The sequence below is a fragment of the Bos indicus genome, chromosome 6, assembly GCF_029378745.1.
Source record: "Bos indicus isolate NIAB-ARS_2022 breed Sahiwal x Tharparkar chromosome 6, NIAB-ARS_B.indTharparkar_mat_pri_1.0, whole genome shotgun sequence".
In the NCBI taxonomy this organism is placed as follows: Eukaryota; Metazoa; Chordata; class Mammalia; order Artiodactyla; family Bovidae; genus Bos; species Bos indicus.
In genome coordinates this window covers 110859818-110881971 of record NC_091765.1, presented here as the reverse complement: position 1 = coordinate 110881971, position 22154 = coordinate 110859818, and positions in this window count along the sequence as shown.

Sequence of the window (22154 nt, the reverse complement as noted above, 5' to 3'; positions counted from 1 at the left end):
GGTGTAGCCCCATAGGCTTGGGGAGCGGTTTGAAATTTACTCTGAGCACCTTGGGGGCCAGTGAACAGTCCATGCATGCTTAGTTACTCCAGGCTTGTCCGACTCTTTGTGACCCCATGGACTATAGCCTGCCAGGCTCCTTGGTCCTTGGGATTCTCCAAGCAAGAATACTGAAGTGGGTTGCCATGCCCTCCTCCAGGGGATGTTCCCAACCCAGGGACTGAACCCACATCTCTTAGATCTCCTGCACTGCAGGCAGATTCTTTCCCACTGGGGCTTCCCTGGTGGCTCAAACAGTAAAGCATCTGCCTACAATGCGGGAGACCCAGGTTCGATCCCTGGATCGGGAAGATACCCTGGAGAAGGAAATGACAACCCACTCCAGTATTCTTACCTGAAAAATTCCATGGACTGAGGAGCCTGGTAGGCTAGAGTCGCAAAGAGTTGGACACGACTGAGCAACTTCACTTCACTTCTTTACCACTGAGCCACCAAGGGTTTTGTGTATTGCGACAGGCAAAGACTGACATATTCACTTTCATCCTCACCTGAATAAACCCATCTGGTGCCAGGCATTGTTTTGGGCAATTTCTCTTTGATATGCAATGTCCTGAATGAATGCAGTGGGTTCTCTAGAAATGCTTGCTAAAATTCATGTGTTCCTCCCTTAAAATCTATAAACATCACGAGGTACAATATAAAACATTTGGAGACTGGCCCTCAAATGGAGTAAGGAGATTTGCTGAGGTCTTGCAGCTAGTGTAGATAAAATGCAATGAGAGGCTTTGGTCTGAATCCCAAATGGGCCACTTGCGGGCTTTGCAGCCTTGGGAACAGGACTCCACCGCTCTGTGCCTCAATTTGCACACACGTAATTTGGGGTTAATATTAGCACCTCCCTTGTGGGGGGGCTCTGAGGATTAAATGAGATCATGAGCAGAGCTGATATTATTATTGTTAGAGCTTCAATTCCTACCGAGGCTTCTGGCTGGAAGCAAAGGTACTGTCTTGGTACATACCTGACTTCTTATAAAACTACACCACTCCACAAAATCAAATCAAAGCAGTCATCTGACAGTCAATAGAGCCAATTTCTCACAACAACCTTGCATATAAAAGAGTCTGCTTATAGCCAGGACCAGCCAGGAGAGCTGCTCTTTCTTTTGCAGAAGGACCTTGGTCTGGTAGAAGCATCCTGGTGTGTAGGGAGCAGCCTTGCCTACTGAAAGAACACACCGTCACCTCTGTTTCTCCTGCACGGGCTGGGCCTTCTGCTTCTTCCAAGTCCAATTTTCCCTGAGGGTGTCATATGTCTCCCCAAACCAGACCACTGCTGCCTTGGGAACAATGTGCCAAGTATCAAACAAAGGCTCTGTTTAGGTCCTGCCACCGGAGGGCTGAACTGAGGGTCATATTCCATCTGGGGTTCTCCAGGTTGCATACCTGCTCCCTTTAGCACATATTTTTGGAGACTACAGACTACAAATCTCTCCCCACCCACCCCTAGCCATACACACCACAGCTCTGTTCTGGAACTTCTCTCCCTCTGCCCTAGCGTACTGGGTCTTCCTGTGGGTTGAAGGACGTGCTTTGTTAGCGGTGCCTGATTGGAAGCACATTTCCAAATCATGTGAGTGTATCTCAGTGACCACTGCTCACCTCACCCCATGGAGGGCGGGTGTTTCCATTTTTCAGTAGAAAGGTATGCCCTGACTTCCCAGGTGGCTCAGTGGTAATTCTGCCAATGCAGGAGACACGGTTCGATCCCTGGGTGGGGAAGGTATCCTGGAGAAGGAAACGGCAACCCACTCCGGTGTTCTTGCCTGAGAAATCCCATGGACAGAGGAGCCTTGTGTGGGGAAGATCTCCTGGAGAAGGAAATGGCGATCCACTCCAGTATTCTTGCCCAGGAAATCCCATGGATAAAGGAGCCTGGTGGGCTACAGTCCATGGGGTCACAAAAGAGTCAGACAGGACCTAATGACTCAACAACAGCAAGGCCCTGACTTTGAGCTGGAAGAGTCACTGAAGAATATCTTATGGATCTCCTTTCTGATGTTTCAGAGTGCCGGACGGTGCCAAGTGGTGACTGGACTCTGCCTCAGCTCTCCTCCATATATTTTATAATTTCAAATCATCTCATTTTGATTGAAAGTTCTTTGCACGTGGTGGTCACATCACTTTCTTAGACTAGTCCTTTTACATCTGAATTAGAGCATTTGTATGCAAAGAGCATATTGTCATGCTGACAAAATTTCATTTGGCCCTAAAATTGAGAGTAATAAGCTTTGGGGGAGTATTCTTTTCATTTTCTGTTTGTCCCTTCAGATCCACTTTTTAAAAATTAATTTTATTGGAATATGTTTGCTTTACAATGCCATGTTTGTTCCTATTTCTCAGCAAAGTGAATCAGTCTTTCATATACATATATCCCCTCTTTGTGGATTTCCTTCCCACTTAGGTCTCTGCAGAGCATTGAGTAGGGTTCCCTGAGCTATACAGTAGGCTCTGATTAGTTATCTATTTTTTCAGATTCACTTTTAGCCTTCCTCTGCCCTGCTTTGGGGCTCAAGAGGCTGACTATTAGGGACTTCATCAGTGGGCACAATTGCCCTCTGATGTCTTGTTGATTTTTAATGAGGTCAGGGTGTGTCTTATTCCAGTTTCCTCACAAAGCAGAATAAGGTTTATGTGTAGGTAGTTTATTTTGGAAGTGATAGCAGGGAAGTGGAGTGAAGACTTAGGGAGAATAAAATAAGAGAGGCGGTGAAGTGAATATAAGGGCCTCAGTGTGGCCCGCTGCACTGAACATCTTACCTGTACTCCTGGTAGCTCAGTGATCCTGAGAAGAAGACAGACTATGCCTCAGCGTTTTCTACCAGAAGGCTGCTGGGGAGAAGCAATTAACCATTGTCTCCAGTCTTCATTCCCTGAAGTTTGCCCCATGGGCTGTTAATTGCCCCCATATTTCTGTTTCTCATGGATGGATGTTGAACAGACTGTCACAGGCATCAGAGAAGATCTGGGGCAAAGGACAAAGGCCGAGTGGTGTGTACATGTGTAGAGGCACCATCAGCCAGAAGCAAGTTGAAACCTGCATGGAACTGATCACCGGAGCTGTGGCTGGGATTCCAGGTGAGGGCAAGCGTGCATGAGTTGGTGAACCAAAGGTTTCCTATATTGTGTGTTTATTCCCCCTGCTTCCCTCTCTGCTTGTTTGTTTCACTCTTTCTATGGTTACAGTTCCTATTGGGTGGCTCCCCCCAAATTGAGATCTAAGCCAATATCTCCATCTCTGAAAGCGCTACAGAATAAGAGACTTGAGACACCATTATAAAAAATCTGGTCCTGATCAGGGGAAATTCAGTACCCCAGGGGCATCAACTGCAAAACCACCAGACCCAGAGGCATCATCAGTGAGAAGGAGACACAAGAAATAACTACTCAAGATAAATTCACAAACAGAAATTACAAAGCCTGTACTCAAAACAGTTATCACAAAAGATTGTCTGCAAACTCAACGGACAGGGACTTTATCATTGAGGAATTGTAGGTATTAGGATCATCTGCTCAGAAGGCATTTAAATGATATGGATTAAATCCTCAAAACAATAAAGGAAGACATCACATCCATAAAGAGAAAAAAACAAGAAATTTTGAAACAGAAACAGGGAGTTCTGAACCAAGAACAACAGGAATTTGAAGGGGAGATGTCTTTTTTAAATGAAATTTTTAAAAAGAAGAGTTCTAGAGTCTATACAGACTGATTGCAAAGATAGTTCCTCTTATACTCTATGTCCAAGTTCCTTTGTCAGTAACATCTTATGATCATGGTACATGTGTCACCATTAATGAACCAGCTTAATACATTAAGTCAAGTTCATAATTTACTTATATGTCCTCAGCTTTTCCCAAATGTCCTTTTTTTTTTTTTTTTTTCAAGTTCCAGAATCCAATCCAGGATATCACATGACATGTATTAGTCATGCTTCCTTAGTTACCTCTGTTAGGCAGCTCAGTGCAGCTATATGCTGACTCAGAGGATACTTAAAAGGCAGAGAAACAACTGAGTGGATCTGTTGGCTCTTGGGGCACTGAAACAGTGCAGATGGAAGTGGAGCTCTGAGCCACGTGGGCCCAGAAGGAGGTGCTACTCTCCTCAAGCCAAGAGCCAAGAACCATGCAAGAGAGTCTCAGGTGGTGTTGCTTGTTTTTAACATTCTTAAAATAGATCTGACTAGTATAACCAACCATATACCAAGGAGGATCATCTCCTGGGCCATTAAACTGAAATGGCAACCCAGTCCAGTACTCTTGTCTGAAAAATTCCATGGATGAGGAGCCTGGTAGGTTACAGTCCATGGGGTCTCAAAGAGTCAGACACGACCGAGTTACTTCACTTTCTTTCTTTCTACCAAATTGAGAAGGACTAAAATTACACCGAATGTGTTCTTGAGCCTCCACTGAATCAAGGGAGAAATCAACAACAGAAACGTTTATAGCGTCTTTTTTGTGATAGCCCCAAACTGGAAACAGCACAGGTGTATCCCTCAGGGGGTGACTGTTGAAGCAGCCTGTGGCACATCCGTATTATATAACCGTGTGCGTGTGCTCAGTTGTGTCCCACTCTTTTGTGGCTCCACAGACTGTAGCCCACCAGGTTCCTCTGTCCATGGGATTTTCCAGGCAAGGGTGCTGGAGTGGGTTGCTATTCCCTTCTACGGGGAATCTTCCTGACCCAGGGATCGAACCACATCTCTTATACCTTGCGAATTGGCAGGCATGTTCTTTACCACTGACGCCACCTGGGAAGCCCAGACTTACCATATGTTCCAGCAATTCCACTGCTGGGAATATATCTAAAATACAGAAACACTAATCCAAAAAGACGAACCTAGACAGCACATTAAAAAGCATAAACATCACTTCCAATTTGGAAGGACCAATGCTGAAGCTGAAGCTCAAATACTTTGGCCACTTGATGTAAAGAGCTGACACGTTGGAAAAGACCCTGATGCTGGGAAAGACTGAGGGCAGGAGGAGAAAGAGTGACAGAGGATAAGTTGGTTGGATGACTCAATGGACGTGAGTTTGAACAAACTCCAGGAGATAAAAGACAGGGAAGCCTGGCGTACTGCAACCCACGGGGTTGCAAAGAGTCTAACTTGACTTAGTGACTGAACAACAACAATCCAAAAAGATACATGCACTGCAATGTTCGTAGTAGTATTATTTATAATTGTGAAGATTCAGAAATAGCCTAAATGTCCGTCAACAGCTGAATGGATAAAGAAGATACGGTGCATATAGACACTATATATACATACATACATATATAATATATATAATGGAATATTGCTCAGTTTTAAAAAAGAATGAAATTCTGTCACTTGCAAAAATGTTTATGGACCTAGAGGGAATACTGCTTAGTGGAATAAGTCAGAGAAAAAATATTCCATGTTATCACTTACATGTGGAACCTAAAAAATAGAATAAATGAATGAATGTAACAAAACAGAAATTCACACATATAGAGGACAAGCTAGTGCTTACCACTAGGAAGGGAGAACAAGGAGGGGCAAGAAAGGGGTAGGATATTAGTAGACAGATACCACTAGTTCAGTTCAGTTCAGTCACTCAGTCCTATGGATGAAACAAATAAGCAACAAGGATATATTGTCCAGCACAGGGAAATACAGACATTATTTTGTAATAAACTAAAATGGAGTATAATCCATGGAAATATGAAATAATAATATTATAAACCTGAAACTAATATAGTATTGTAAGACAACTGCACTTCAATAAACAGACTCTTATTACATTAGCACCTTAGCAGAAGGATCTCTAGCCTTTTCTAGCTGTGATATTGCACAAGTTACTGAACCTTTCTATTTGTTGGTCTCTTCATCTATCGATGGGATTTTTTTTCGTTGTAAATATGAAGTGCTTACCATAGTCCCTGTCATAGAGCAGCCATTTCAGTAAACACAGTCTCATTTACATCATCATCATCCCATTTGCAGGCAACCTTGGATGGGACACACTGGAGAGGAAGGTGGAAGAAGGGACTTTCAGTGGAGTATGTGGCACGAGGACCTGGGATGGAATAAGACTGGGAAGAGAAGCAGGACTGGGAGAAAATCACAGCAAGGGCTGGGGCTGAGCGGAGGTAGGAGCACAGGCCAGAAGATTCAGATGGGAAACATTGTCTTTGCATTTCTATTCAGCAGGGACTGATTTCGCATCCCAAATTCAGATCTTGGAATGGTGTTCCCTTTTCTTCTGCAGTCTATTTGAAGAGAAACTTGCCCGTTTTGCATTTTCTTCTTTTAATGCAGTTCGCTCACTAAATGTTAAATGAGTACCTGTTGTGCACATGGCACTGTGCAGCGGATGCTGTCCCACTGTCTCATGGTTTGGAACTTTTGGACACTTCCAGTTTCCACCCTCAACAAATGATCTCATTTGGGACAAGGACTTTGAAGGCTATGGTGATGAAGTAAAGCTCGTATAAATGATGTGGCTTTGAACAGGTGCTTAAAACGTCTAAACGTCAGCTCTTCATCTGTAAGATGGGGAAAAGTATTATCTGCCCTAAATGGTTGCTACTGCTAAGTCACTTCAGTCGTGTCCGACTCTGTGCGACCCCATAGACGGCAGCCCACCAGGCTCTGCTGTCCCTGGGATTCTCCAGGCAAGAACACTGGAGTGGGTTGCCATTTCCTTCTCCAAAGCATGAAAGAGAAAAGTGAAAGCGAAGTCTCTCAGTCGTGTCTGACTCTTTGCAACCCCATGGACTGCAGTCTACCAGGCTCCTCTGTCTATGGGATTTTCCAGGCAAGAGTACTGGAGTGGCGTACCATTGCCTTGGGGTTACTGTGAGGGTTAATTTGGCTAATCCTATAAAGTTCACATGGTTTCTGAAATATATATACCCCTAATAAACATTGCTCTTCCTATAACTAAGAAATCCTAACCTGGACCAAAGCCTTGGAGCCAGCCCTGCACACGTGCCGGAGGTCGCCGAACATCTCGTGCTTTTCCTTCTCTTCTCATGTGCTCAGGTCTCAGGTTTCGGTTCAGCATCATTTCCAAGTCAGCTGAGCACTGTGATCTTGGGTGATTTATATCTCTGAGGCTGTGTTCTCCTCTTGTGGAAAATATTAATACAGTCCAGCCCTTAGAAGCATGATCCCTGGCATCAGATGAACCTGTGCCTAAAACCCTATACCTTCATTTATTAGCTACGAGACCTTAAGAAGGGAGCTTGAGCTCTCTGTGCCTCAATATTATCATATGCAAAGTGGGAATAACAGTACTTACACCATTGGGTTATTATGGGAATGCAGGATATAGCGTATATCAAGCCTTGTGCATAATAAGTATTCAAAGTCCCCTTTTCTGTATTCTTTATTTATGTTAGAGAAATTATAAGTAAGTGTCTTATTTATTTAATTTTATTATTTGGCTATGCCATGTGGCATGTGGGATCTTCGTTCCCTGACCAGGGATCAAACCTGTGCCGCCTGCAATGGAAGTGTGGGGTCCTAACCATGAGACCACCAGGGAAGTCTTACCCTCTTCTTTCTTATGTAGAATGTCTAGAATAGTGGCTGGCACTCAGCGAAGGGTAGCTGTTATTATTGCATTTCTTGTTCCCAGGAGCAATATACTTACAAGTGATACACAATATAAAAAATCTGTAAATGATTATGGAGAAGGATTCACTCATGATACATTCCCAGGTTACATGAGGTCTGCCTTCCCCCAACTACTCTGAGAGCTTGGAGGAAAACATTGACTATTTGTTATTTATTTCAGCATATAGTGTCCAGGAAAGCATGAAATGAAATCCACTGGGAAAAGTATGGAGGGAAGAACTATAAGACACAAGGGATAACTCTGATGCTTCCAATCACTGCAGCTGGGCCCCTCTCTCCTCCCATTTACACACGCCCCCCCAAAATTAGAAAAAGCATGAATCTTGCCCACAGCAGTTCCCTGTAGGGAACTTTTACTGAGAGAGTTAGATGATTTGAGTTGGAAAATGCCAACATATACACAGCCTTTCACCACAAGCGTGATTGTGTGAAATGACTTTTGATGAACTGTGGTGAGATAAGTCTATATCTACTCACTGATGCCCCAAACTCATGAAACAGGACAGTAAGTCCAACTAAATAGGAGCGGATCTGATCCCTATTTTCAGGTAAAATCCAGAGGACTAATTTGCTGTCTTGAAGGGATTTCAGGTGGACTACATTCTGTTCTGCAATAATGTTATGTTCTTGATGAACCTCATGTCATGATAGAAATTATTGCTTCTATGTGGCGGGGAAGTAATGTACTAAAGTGTTTCACATGTGCAATGGTGGCGTGGTTTAGTCACTAAGTCATGTCCAACTGTTGTGACCCCATGACCGTAGCCCACCAGGCTCCTCTGTCCTTGGAATTTTCCAGGCAAGAATACTGGAGTGTGTAACCACTTCCTTCTCCAAGGGGATCTTCCTGACCCAGGTATTATACCCACATTTCCTGCATTACAGGTGGTCTCCTATATTACAGGTTGATTCTTTACCAACTGAGCCACCGGGGATGCCTCAGATGTACAATAATAAAGTTTTTTTTTAGGAATTTTAATAATATTATTTGTCTAGCTAAGATATATATATATATATATATATATATATATATATATATATATATATATATATATAGCTATAAAACTTAAAAATGACTTGAACACATCTGAATCTTGATTCCATGCAGCTTTAAACAACAAAAAAAATGTCTGTCACCACCACTTGTTATGCATCCATGCTGCCTTTATATATTCCCTTAACAATTGTTGATCAAAATTTCTACTATATGCCAGGCACCTTTCCCAATGCTGGGCCTGTGAGAGTGACTGAGGCAGGCAAGCATTCTGACTTCAGAAGCATGGAAACCATAAGGTCAACACCACGATTATGGATTTCCCCTGGGTTACCCAGGAACTGGAGAAGACACTGGGATGAAGGTGAGAAGGAGGGACCCACTGCAGGACTTGTGAGCCAACGAGGCCTTGTGGAAGCTGAAGGGTACAGCCTGAGAAGAGACTGGGGAGGCCATGGCAGGCCGAGGAAAGAAGTGATGTGAAGGACCTGAGTCAGAAAGAGCTTGTTGTGGCCTTGGGAAGAGAAGGGGCGCCTGAAATGATGGGACACGTATGGAACAGCTGTGCTTTAACCCTGATGCACTCCTGGTCCCCTCGCTGTATCACACCCTATCTGTTTTAGATTATGAAGTCACATTGGGGGGAAATGCCTGCCCCACTTTCTTTCTATTTCTTTATTTAAGTTTATTTTTGGCTGCCCTGGGCCTTTGTTACTGCACGGGCTTTCTCGAGGTGTGGCGAGCATGGGTTCCTCTTTGTTGCTTGCGTGAGTTTCTCATCGCAGTGGCTTCTCTTGTTGCGGAGCACAGGCTGCAGGCACGTGGGCTTCAGTGGTTGCAGCACGTGAACTCAGAAGTCATGGCTCACAAGCTCTGGAGAACAGGCTCAACGGTTGTGGCAAACGGGCTTAGTTGCTTCGAGGCACGGTCTTTCCAGACCAGGAATGGAGCCCATGTCCTCTGCCTTGGCCGGTGGAGTCTTCCCCGCTGAGCCACGAGGGAAGTCCCCTGGACCCCTTTCAGATGTCCCTCTTCTCCTGTTCCTTGGCACTAAAGCTCCTGGCTCAGGTCTTCATACTCTGGCTTGCAGATGGCAGACTGGGGCTTATTTCAGCCTCCATAATCACATGAGCCGATTCCCAAACAAATCTCCTCTTATATATCTGCGTGTGAGCAAAGTCGCTTCAGTTGTGTCCAACTCTTTGCAACCCTATAGACTGTAGGCCATCAGTCTCCTCTGTCCATGGGATTCTCCAGGCAAGAATACTGGAGGGGGTTGCCATGCCCTCCTCCACCACTTATATATCTATACATATGCTATTGGTTCTGCCTCTGGAAAACTGACTACTAGTCAAGGCTGTGGTTTTTCCAGTGGTCATGTATGGATGTGAGAGTTGGACTGTGAAGAAAGCTGAGCACAGAAGAATTGATGCTTTTGAACTGTGGTGTTGGAGAAGACTCTTGAGAGTCCCTTGGACTGCAAGGAGATCCAACCAGTCCATCCTAAAGGAGATCAGTCCTGGGTGTTCATTGGAAGGACTGATGTTGAAGCTGAAACACCAACACTTTGGCCGCCTGATGCGAAGAGCTGACTCATTTGAAAAGACCCTGATGCTGGGAAAGATTGAGGGCAGGAGGAGAAGGGGAAGCAGAGGATGAGACAGTTGGGTGGCATCACCGACTCAGTGGACATGGGTTTGGGTGGATTCCAGGAGTTAGTGATGGACAGGGAGGCCTGGCGTGCTGCAGTCCATGGGGTCACAAAGAGTTGGACATGACTGAGTGACTGAACTAACTGACTGACAGTTGGATTGCTAACATTATCTAACTCAACTGATGGCATTCCTTACTTGGTAAGTACTCAGTTTAGAGATAATTGAATGAGCAGTAGGTGCAAGATTCAACTTAACTGTTCAGTAGGAAATACGTTTTAAACATACCTTTAAGCATTATACAATGTTCAAAGGTATATTTTCTAAAATCTGAGGTGCTTGATTCCTTCTGGTTAAAATTTACTTTAGTGCAAATCAGAAATTGTTTTACACATTAATAGAAGTCTAACTTGAAGTTTCAGTTATTGTTGAAGTCATATTCATTGTTCTTGCTTAGTCATTCAGTTGTGTCCGACTCTCTGTGACTCCATGGACTATAGCCCAGCTGGCTCCTCTGTCAGGGGATTTTCCAGGCAAGAGTACTGGAGTGGGTTGCTATTTCCTTCTCCAGGAGATCTTCCTGAGTGGATAATTTCATTGACAGAGGAGCCTGGTGGGCTACAGGGCATAAGGTCACAAAGAGTCAGACATGACCGAAGTGACTTAGCATGCATGCACATAATAAGCAGATGAAAAGATGTCAATATTATTAGTCATCAAGAAAATTGCAAATTAAAACCATGAAGAGAAAGATACCAGTTCATATTCACTAAAATAATACAAAAAACCCATCAACTTTGGTGGGAATGCTGTTGTTGCTGTTTAGTACATCAGTCTTGTCAGAGTCTTTGTGACTCCATGGACTGCAGCATGCCAGGGTTTCCTGCCCCCCACTATCTCCCAGAGTTTGCTCAAACTCATGTCCATTAGAGTCGGTGATGCCCTCCAACCATCTCATCCTCTGTTGTCCCCTTCTCCTCCTGCCTTCAATCTTTCCCAGCATCAAAGTCTTTTCCAATGAGTCAGCTCTTCACATCAGGTGGCCAAAGTATTGGGACTTTAGCTTGAGCATGAGCCCTTCCAGTGAATATTCAGGGTTGATTTCCTTTCAGATTTATTGATCTCCTTGCAGTCCAAGGGACTCTCAAGAATCTTCCCCAGCACCACAGTTTTAAAATCATCAGTTCTTCAGCACTCAGACTTCTTTATGGTCCAACTCTCACATCCGTACATGACAACTGGAAAAATCATAGCTTTGACTATATGATCCTTTGTTGGCAAAGTGATGCCTCTGCTTTTTAATACGCTGTCTATGTTGGTCATAACTTTTCTTCCAAGGAGCAAGTGTCTTTTAATATCATGGCTGCAGTCACCATCTGAGTGATTTTGGAGTCCTCCAAAATAGAGTCTGTCACAGTTTCCTTTTTTTCCCCATCTATTTGCCATGAAGTGATGGGCCCAGATACCATGATCTTAGTTTTTTGAATGTTGAGTTTTAAGCTAGCTTTTTTCACTCTCTTTCACCTTCATCAAGAGACTCCTTAGTTGCTCTTCGCTTTCTGCCATAATAAGGGTGGTATCATCAGCAAATCTGAGATTATTGATATTTCTCCTGGCAATAATCTCTGTTCTCCTGGAAATGAACAGAGATCATTCTGTTGTTTTTGAGATTGCACCCGAGTACTGCATTTCGGACTCTCTTGTTGACTGCGATGGCTACTCCATTTCTTCTAAGGGATTCTTGCCCACAGTTGTAGATGTAATGGTCATCTGAATTAAATTCACCCATTTCAGTTCATTTTAGTTCAGTGATTCCTAAAATGTCGATGTTCACTCTTGCCATCTCCTGTTTGATCGCTTCCAATTACCTTGATTCATGGACCTGACATTCCAGGTTCCTACGCAATACTGCTCTTTACAGCAGTGGACTTTACTTCCATCACCAGTCACATCCCCAACTGGGCATTGTTTTTTCTTTGGCTCAGCCTCTTCATTCTTTCTGGAATTATTTCTCCACTCTTATCCAGTAGCATATTGGGCACCTACTGACCTGGGGAGTTTATCTTTCAGTGTCATATCTTTTTACCTTTTCATACTGTCCATGGGGTTCTCAAGGCAAGAATGCTAAAGTGCCTTGCCATTCCCTTCTCCAGTGGGAACATAGAGCAATTGAAACTCATGGATTCTACTACTACTACTACTAAGTTCCATTCCCTTCTCCAGTGGGAACATACAGCAATTGAAACTCATGGATTCTACTACTACTACTACTAAGTTGCTTCAGTCGTGTCTGACTCTGTGCGACCCCATGGACTGAAGCTCACCAGGCTTCTCCATCCCTGCGATTCTCCAGGCAAGAACACTGGAGTGTGTTGCCATTTCCTTCTCCAATGCATGAAAGTGGAAAGTGAAAGTGAAGTCGCTCAGTCGTGTCCGACTCTCAGCGACCCCATGGACTGCAGCCTACCAGGCTCCTGCTGGTGGAATGCAAAGTGGTAAGGCCACTTTGATAAAGAATATGGAAGCGCCTTACAAAATTTCATACATATATTAAATATAATTCAGCAATTCTACTTTTAGATATTGATCCAAGAGAAATGAAAACATATATTCCCATAAAAATGTGTGAACATTCCAGCCAAAACCTGGAAGAAATCCAAATGTCCATCAGCTGATGAGCAGACAAACAAATTGTGTATGATGGAACAGTAATCTGAAACAAGAGGAGGATGATATATTATTATGGACAACACAGGGATAAATCTCAGAAACAACTCTAAGTGAAAAAGTGAAACACAAAATGTTATGTACTGCGTGGTTTTGATTATATGAGATTTTATCAAAACTATTGTCAGAGAAAGTAGAACCATGCTTTGCTGGAGGCTAGAAGTATGAGAGGAAGGACGTGTATCGTGTAATAGACACAAGGAACATTGCAGAGAGAGGGAGCTCTTCTGTAGTTTGGTTGTCATGGTGATTGTGATTGTAAACAGTTGCCCAAATTTGTCCAGCTGTATTTTTAAAACGTGTGAATTTTATCAATACCAATGTGAAAAAGAGAAAACAATACAAGCTAGTGCTTGCTGAAAAAAATTAAGTGGTGAAATAACATATGAAAAGGAGAAAGTCTGGGCGATGACATAACAGAATACAGCAGGATGGTCCTGGTTGTTCAGCCTTCCTGGTCTGCTTGCAACTGCATCATGGCTGGTGCGTGATCCTGTTTCTGAAAGGCAATGTATCGTGAATAACTCATCAGCTGGTGTTTGTGTGTGTGAACAGTTGCTCAGTCGTGTCTGTCTCTTTGCAACCCCATGGACTGTAGCCCACCAGGCTCCTCTGTCCATGGGATTATCCTGGCAAGGATACTAGAGTAGGTTGTCTTTTTTTCCTCCAGGGGATCTTCCCGACCCAGGGATCAAAACTGTGTCTCCTGTGTCTCCTGCCTTGGCAGGCAGATTCTTTACCACTGAGTCACCTGGGAAGCCTGTCATCTGGTAGAAAGGGTTGAAAACATTAACATGGTCAAGATTAATATTAAGCAAATTGGCTCGGTGCATGCATTTTGCTTAACAGAAGATTCTGTTTGGCAGAATTACCTTGTACATAAATTCATATTCCTTTAAAGAATGAGGTAAAAAAAAAGACGTATATGAGAAAAGTTCCTATCTGGTCTTTGGGGCTATGTTGTGTGTGAAATTTCTAAAATTCATCAATGCTAAATGGGTTTCTCCATACGTTTACTGAGTGGATCATAGTACTGGTTATAATCAAACATTTCACATGATTGACAATAAGAATGAGCCAGACATGGTACCTGATGCTGCTTATAAAAGTGAGCAGACATGTTGCCCATAGTCTAGGAGTTGGCACCCTGTTCTATTTAACTTTTGATTTTATATTGGAGTATAGCCAATTCACAGTGTTGCGATAGTTTCAAGTGGACAGCAAAGGGACTCAGTCATACATGTATCCATTCTCCTTAAGCCCCCTCCCGTCCAGGCTGCCACATAACATTGAGCAGGGCTCCCTGTGCTCTACAGTAGGACATTTTTTGGTTATCCATTTTAAACAGAACAGTGGTACATGTCCATCCCCAACTCCCCAACCATCCCTTCTCCTCATCCTTCCCTCCGCCACCCTGCCCCTGGAAACAGGAAATTTGTTCTCTGAGACTGTGACACCCTGCTTTTGTAAATGACTAGGTAGTACGTCCAAGGTCAGGAGCAGCGGCCGAGAGTGTCAGGTTGCGAAGCGCAGTAACGGCCGAGAGGAGCTACCCCAAGTCCAAAGTCAGGGGTGGCAGCCGAGAGGAGCTACTCCAAGCCTGAGGCCAGGGGCCGTGGTCGGTATGAGCAACCCCATCTCCAACGAGCAGTGGCTGTGCGGGCACAGGAGGGCCTAGAGGAGCTATTCCATGTTCAAGGTCAGAAGGGGCAGCGGTGAGGAGATACCCCTCATCCAAGGTAAGAGAAACCCAAGTAAGATGGTAGGTGTTGCAAGAGGGCATCAGAAGGCAGACACACTGAAACCATACTCACAGAAAACTAGTCAATCTAATCACACTAGGACCACAGCCTTATCTAACTCAATGAAACTAAGCCATGCCCGTGGGGCCACCCAAGACGGGTGGGTCAGGGTGGAGAGATCTGACAGAATGTGGTCCACTGGAGAAGGGAATGGCAAACCACTTCAGTATTCTTGCCTTGAGAACCCTATGAACAGTATGAAAAGGCAGAGTGATAGGATACTGAAAGAGGAACTCCCCAGGTCAGTAGGTGCCCAATATGCTACTGGAGATCAGTGGAGAAATAACTCCAGAAAGAATGAAGGGATGGAGCCAAAGCAAAAAGAATACCCAGCTGTGGATATGACTGGTGATAGAAGCAAGGTCCGATGCTGTAAAGAGCAATTTTGCATAGGAACCTGGAATGTCAGGTCCATGAATCAAGGCAAATTGGAAGTGGTCAAACAAGACATGGCAAGAGTGAATGTCAACATTCTAGGAATCAGCGAACTGAAATGGACTGGAATGGGTGAATTTAACTCAGATGACCATTATGTCTACTACTGTGGGCAGGAATCCCTCAGAAGAAATGGAGTAGCCATCATGGTCAACAAAAGAGTTCAAAATGCAGTTGCTGCTGCTAAGTTGCTTCAGTCATGTCCGACTCTGTGCGACCGCATAGATGGCAGCCCACAAGGCTCCCCCGTCCCTGGGATTCTCCAGGCAAGATCACTGGAGTGGGTTGCCATTTCCTTCTCCAATGCATGAAAGTGGAAAGTGAAAGTAGGAAGTCACTTTGTCGTGTCTGACTCTCAGCGACCCCTTGGACTGCAGCCTACCAGGCTCCTCTGTCCATGGGATTTTCCAGGCAAGTGTACTGGAGTAGGTTGCCATTGCCTTCTCCGTCAAAATGCAGTACTTGGGTGCAATCTCAAAAATGACAGAATGATCTCTGTTCGTTTCCAAGGCAAACTGTTCAATATCACAGTAATCCAAGTGTATGCCCCAACCAGTAATGCTGAAGAAGCTGAAGTTGAATGGTTCTATGAAGACCTACAAGACCTTTTAGAACTAAAACCCCCAAAAGATGTCCTTTTCATTATAGGGGACTGGAATGCAAAAGTAGGAAGTCAAGAAACACCTGGAGTAACAGGCAAATTTGGCCTTGGAATACGGAATGAAGCAGGGCAAAGACTAATAGAGTTTTGCCAAGAAAATGCACTGGTCATAACAAACACCCTCTTCCAACAACACAAGAGAAGACACTACACATGGACATCACCAGATGGTCAACACTGAAATCAGATTGATTATATTCTTTGCAGCCAAAGATGGAGAAGCTCTATACAGTCAACAAAAACAAGACCAGGAGCTGACTGTGGCTCAGATCATAAACTCCTTATTGCCAAATTCAGACTGAAATTGAAGAAAGTAGGGAAAACCACTAGACCATTCAGGTATAACCTAAATCAAATCCCTTATGATTATACAGTGGAAGTGAGAAATAGATTTAAGGGCCTAGATCTGATAGATAGAGTGCCTGATGAACTATGGACGGAGGTTCGTGACGTTGTACAGGAGACAGGGATCAAGACCATCTCCATGCAAAAGAAATGCAAAAAAAGCAAAATGGCTGTCTGGGGAGGCCTTACAAATAGCTGTGAAAAGAAGAGAAGCAAAAAACAAAGGAGAAAAGGAAAGATATAAGCATCTGTGCCGGTGCCAGCCGGCAAAGTCAATCAGGTCCCGAGAACGTGCATGGCGCGGCTGAGAAATAAAACTACAGCAAAAGAATTCTACAACAAAGATGGGGTCGAGAGGTTCAGACACGTCTCTACAAAGGGAAGCGGTCTGACATTGACTTTATTCAGCATCTTATATTTATACAGGAGAGCGTGAGAAAGACAAGACAGTTAACATTTTTTCTTGGTTGACCTATACATCTTACAAACAGTTACAAGAAATCTTGAGAGCATGGGAATGGCACCCTGTTATTATTTCTTACACCAGATAACATTTCCCTGTGCGTGAGAAGTTTGTACAGAACTCCAGGTGTCTGCAGTAAATAATCGCCTAATCTCTGGGGTGGCGGGACAGAGAGTTATGTTTGCAAGCCAACCCTCAAGGACTGAGGCAGCTCCCAGAGCTGTGTCCTTCAGACAAAGGACCCCGTTCTCACGGGCAGCTCCACGAACATCTGAATGTAGAGTTCCAAAGAATAGCAAGAAGAGATAAGAAAGCCTTCCTCAGCGATCAATGCAAAGAAATAGAGGAAAACAACAGAATGGGAAAGACTAGAGATCTCTTCAAGAAAATTAGAGATACCAAGGGAACATTTCATGCAAAGATGGGCTCGATAAAGGACAGAAATTGTATGGACCTAACAGAAGCAGAAGATATTAAGAAGAGGTGGCAAGAATACACAGAAGAACTGTACAAAAAAGATCTTCATGACCCAGATAATCACGATGGTGTGATCACTGACCTAGAGCCAGACATCCTGGAATGTGAAGTCAAGTGGGCCTTAGAAAGCATCACTACGAACAAAGCTAGTGGAAGTGATGGAATTCCAGTTGAGCTATTTCAAATCCTGAAAGATGATGCTGTGAAAATGATGCACTCAATATGCCAGCAAATTTGGAAAACTCAGCAGTGGCCACAGGACTGGAAAAGGTCAGTTTTCATTCCAATCCCAAAGAAAGGCAATGCCAAAGAATGCTCAAACTACTGCACAATTGCACTTATCTCACACGCTAGTAAATTAATGCTCAAAATTCTCCAAGCCAGGGTTCAGCAATACGTGAACCGTGAACTTCCAGTTGTTCAAGCTGGTTTTAGAAAAAGCAGAGGAACCAGAGACCAAATTGCCAACATCCGCTGGATCATGGAAAAAGCAAGAGAGTTCCAGGAAAACATCTATTTCTGCTTTATTGACTATGCCAAAGCCTTTGACTGTGTGGATCACAATAAACTGTGGAAAATTCTGAAAGAGATGGGAATACCAGACCACCTGACCTGCCTCTTGAGAAACCTATATGCAGGTCAGGAAGCAACAGTTAGAACTGGACATGGAACAACAGACTGGTTCCAAATAGGAAAAGGAGTACGTCAAGGCTGTATATTGTCACCCTGCTTATTTAACTTCTATGCAGAGTACATCATGAGAAACGCTGAGCTGGAAGAAGCACAAGCTGGAATCAAGATTGCCGGGAGAAATACCAATAACCTCAGTATGCAGATGACACCACTATTATGGCAGAAAGTGAAGAGGAACTAAAAAGCCTCTTGATGAAGGTGAAAGAGGAGAGTGAAAAAGTTGTCTTAAAACTCAACATTCAGAAAATGAAGATCGTGGCATCTGGTCCCATTAGTTCATGCGAAATAGATGGGGAAACAGTGGAAACAGTGTCAGACTTTATTTTGGGGGGCTCCAAAATCACTGCAGATGGTGACTGCAGCCATGAAATTAAAAGATGCTTACTCCTTAAAAGAAAAGTTATGACCAACCTAGATAGCATATTGAAAAGCAGAGGCATTACTTTGCCAACAAAGGTCCGTCTAGTCAAGGTTATGGTTTTTCCAGTGGTCATGTATGGATGTGAAAGCTGGACTGTGAAGAAAGCTGAGTGCCGAAGAATTGCTGCTTTTGAACTGTGGTGTTGGAGAAGACTCTTGAGAGCCCCTTGGACTGCAAGGAGATCCAACCAGTCCATTCTGAAGGAGATCAGCCCTGGGATTTCTTTGGAAGGAATGATGCTAAAGCTGAAACTCCAGTACTTTGGCCACCTCATGCAAAGAGTTGACTCATTGGAAAAGACTCTGATGTTGGGAGGGATTGGGGACAGGAGGAGAAGGGGACGACAGAGGATGAGATGGCTGGATGGCATCACTGACTCGATGGACGTGAGTCTGAGTGAACTCTGGGAGTTGGTGATGGACAGGGAGGCCTGGCCTGCTGCGATTCATGGGGTGGCAAAGAGTCGGACACGACTGAGCGACTCAACTGAACTGAACTGAAGATAGTACATGGACCATCCTCTGTTGCAACTACTCAACCCTGCTCAAACTCGTTAGTAATCCAAGAAATGAAAACTACCACAGATTGGCAATAAAGATGGACCAAACCTGTAGGGAACTAGGATGTGGAAAATCAAAGCTTCCTTACATTGTTAATGAGTGCACAAGCCAGTATGATCACTTTAGAAAAGAGATCACGTTCCGGAGCATGGAGAAGCTCCTGTGCCCCCCAACCCAAGCGATTCACTCCTGGGTATTATACCCTAGAAACTGAGGCATGCGTGCATACAATAACAGTAATAATGAAATACAATACCATTTATAGCAGCACTGTTTGAAATAGCCAAAAACTGAAAATAACTAAATTCCCTTCAATAACAGTTAGATATTTATATGATAAAATGCTATCCAGCAATGAAAATGAACTGTAGCTACAGACAACACAGATGTATCTTATACAAAATAATGGAGAGCAAATAGTAGATGCGTGAATTGTTTTAATTCCATTTACTGAAAGTTTAAAAGCGATGTCATTTTGGAATTCAGGATTGGGTGTTAAACTATACTAAAATGTAAAGGGCTGCAAAAGTGGTTGTTTCAGAGAGGATGGAAGGTTATGACTGAGGGGACAGAGAAAGATCCTGTCAATTTGGATACTGTCGATTTTCGTCCTTTTTTTTTTTTTTACTGTAGCTAAATATACATAAAATGTACCTTTCTGAACCAGTTTTAAGAGTGCAATTTGGTGGTACATTCACATCATTGTACAATCATCACCACTACCCATTTCTAGAATTTTTTCATCATGTCAAACTCTGTCCCCATTAAGCACTGACCCTCTTTCCCTCCGATCCTGGCAATCTCCATTCCACTTTCTGTCTCTAAGAAGCTGACCACTCGTGGTAGCCCATCTACAGTGGTTCAGACGGTAAAGCGTCTGCCTCCAATGCGGGAGACCTGGGTTCGATCCCTGGGTCAGGAAGATCTCCTGGGGAAGGAAAAGGCAACCCACTCCAGTACTCTTGCCTGGAAAATCCCATGGATGGAGCAGCCTGGTCCATGGGGTCACAAACAGTTGGACACGACTGAGCAACTTCACTTATTTCACTTAGTGTCTTGTCTTCGAAGTTCATCCATACTGTAGCACGTGTCAGACCCCTCTTCCTCGTAAGTTGGGATCATAGCTCATTGTGTCTGTATCACGTTTTGTTTATCCATTCATTCGTCAGTGGTCACTTATGCTGTTTCCACCTTTTGACTATTGTGAGTGATGCTGCTGTGAACACTGATGTACAGATATCCAAGTCCCTGCTTTTAACAATTTTGGGGTTTTAAAATTACTCATAGTGCATATTGGTGCTTAATATTTTCTATATGTACTTAACAGTTCACAAGGAGGCTTTTAAAAAAATCCTATAGACCTGGGATTCAGGCACCATGGAATCTCTGATTTTGATTTTGATTTTGCATTTCTTCCTATGGAACTCTTGCTCTTGTCCCACTAAAGCAAACGGCGTTTCCTTGCTCATTTAAAAATAAGCTTTTAAGTGAGGTATAAAACCTACAGAAAAAATGCAAAAATAATAATCATCAGTGTGATGAAGTATTCACAAAATGAACGGCCTGTTTGGATGTGTATGCTAGGTACATGCAGGGGGTGTGTCTGGAAACAAACCACATACAGTCATTTTGGGAAACCAACAAGGTCTTAAGCTGAAAAGGAAGAGCGAAAGTGTGCTACTTAGCTGGAAAGAGGTAAATAGCATGATACTGTAAAAGTGTTAACACTTTAAGGTGGTTGCTTCTCAGGAATGGAAAGTAGGGATGAAAAGGTGGTAGGCCAATGTTTTATTCTGGTAATTGTGTATTTAACTTTTAAAAGAGATACATATTTCATATTACAATTTGAAAATAGTTTATTTACAATAAATTAATCAACATCTATAATCTATCTTCCTCACCCCAAACAAGGCCTTTGTTATCATTTCATATGTTCATCTAGGTTTTGGTTTTGTTTAAATTGAGTTTTATTCTTACCTTAATGATGTTATATTTAGATGTTATATTATGTCTCTACTCTTTAGGACGTTGGAGAAGGAAAGGGCAAATCACTCTAGTATTCTCACCTGGGAAATCCCATGGCCAGGGGAGCCTGTTGGGCTAGTCTTTCGGGTCACAGAGAGTAGGATACGACTGAGTGACTGAGCACATACTCTTTAGGACTTAACTATACATTAGACCCACAACAGTGTCCAGCACCCATGTTATGACTTTGACATCAATGACAATGTGTTTTTTCCAACACATGTGTGTATGTGTACTTGCTAAGTCACTTCAGTCGTGTCCCACTCTTTGCAACCTCAAGAACTGTAGCCCGCCAGGCTCCTCTGTCCATGCGATTCTCCAGGCAAGAATACTGGAGTGGGTTGCCATGCCCTCCTCCAGGGGATCTTCCCCACCAGGGATCGGACCCGAGTCTCCTGTGTCTCCTGCACTTCAGGCGGCTTCTTTACCGTTGAGCCACCGGTGAAGCCCTTTTATTCCCAACACATCACTAGCAATTCTTTGACACCACATGAGTGCCCTAAAATTCAACTCAGCTTGGACACCATCTACCTGGTAATAGTGCCAGACCCCATAGATGAAGTCAGGCTCGGACCTACAAGGTGCCCCTCCTCCCGCTTCAATTGAAGTCCGGATTGTCAGCTGGGTTCTGACCCAGTGGCTACAGACTGAAGGTTCCAACCACTCCTCCTTGGGTTTCAGTAATTACCAGTTTATTATAGAAGAATATAACTTAGGAAGAGCCTGATAGGAGAGATGCCTAGGGCAAGGTGGGGGAAAGAGCGTGGAGCTTTCAAGCTCTCTCTGGACTCAGCTACTTTCCCTGAGCTCACCGCCCAGGGTGTTCATAGCTCTCCAAACTCTGTCTCTTGGTTTTTTTATGGAGGCTTCCTTACTTTGGCACCACTGATTAAATTGCAGTCCATTGGTGATCGATTCAACTCACAGTCCAACTCCCCTTCCTGGATGTGGGCCAGGCTGGGGGCGGGTGGGGTGAAGGAGACTGAAAGTTCCAATCCTCTAATCACAGGGTGGTTTCCCATCCTTAGTCGCTTTCCAAAAGTCACCTCATTAACAAACTCAGGTGTGGTTGAAAGTAGGTTGTTATGAAAATACATCCCATTCATCATTCTCACTTTGGAAATTCCAAGAGTTTTAGGAGTTCTGTGCCAGAAACCAGATGAGGATCAGATATGTACCTATTATATTATCATGATACCATATATCTTCCTGTTCCCTGGATGTTTTATTGTTAC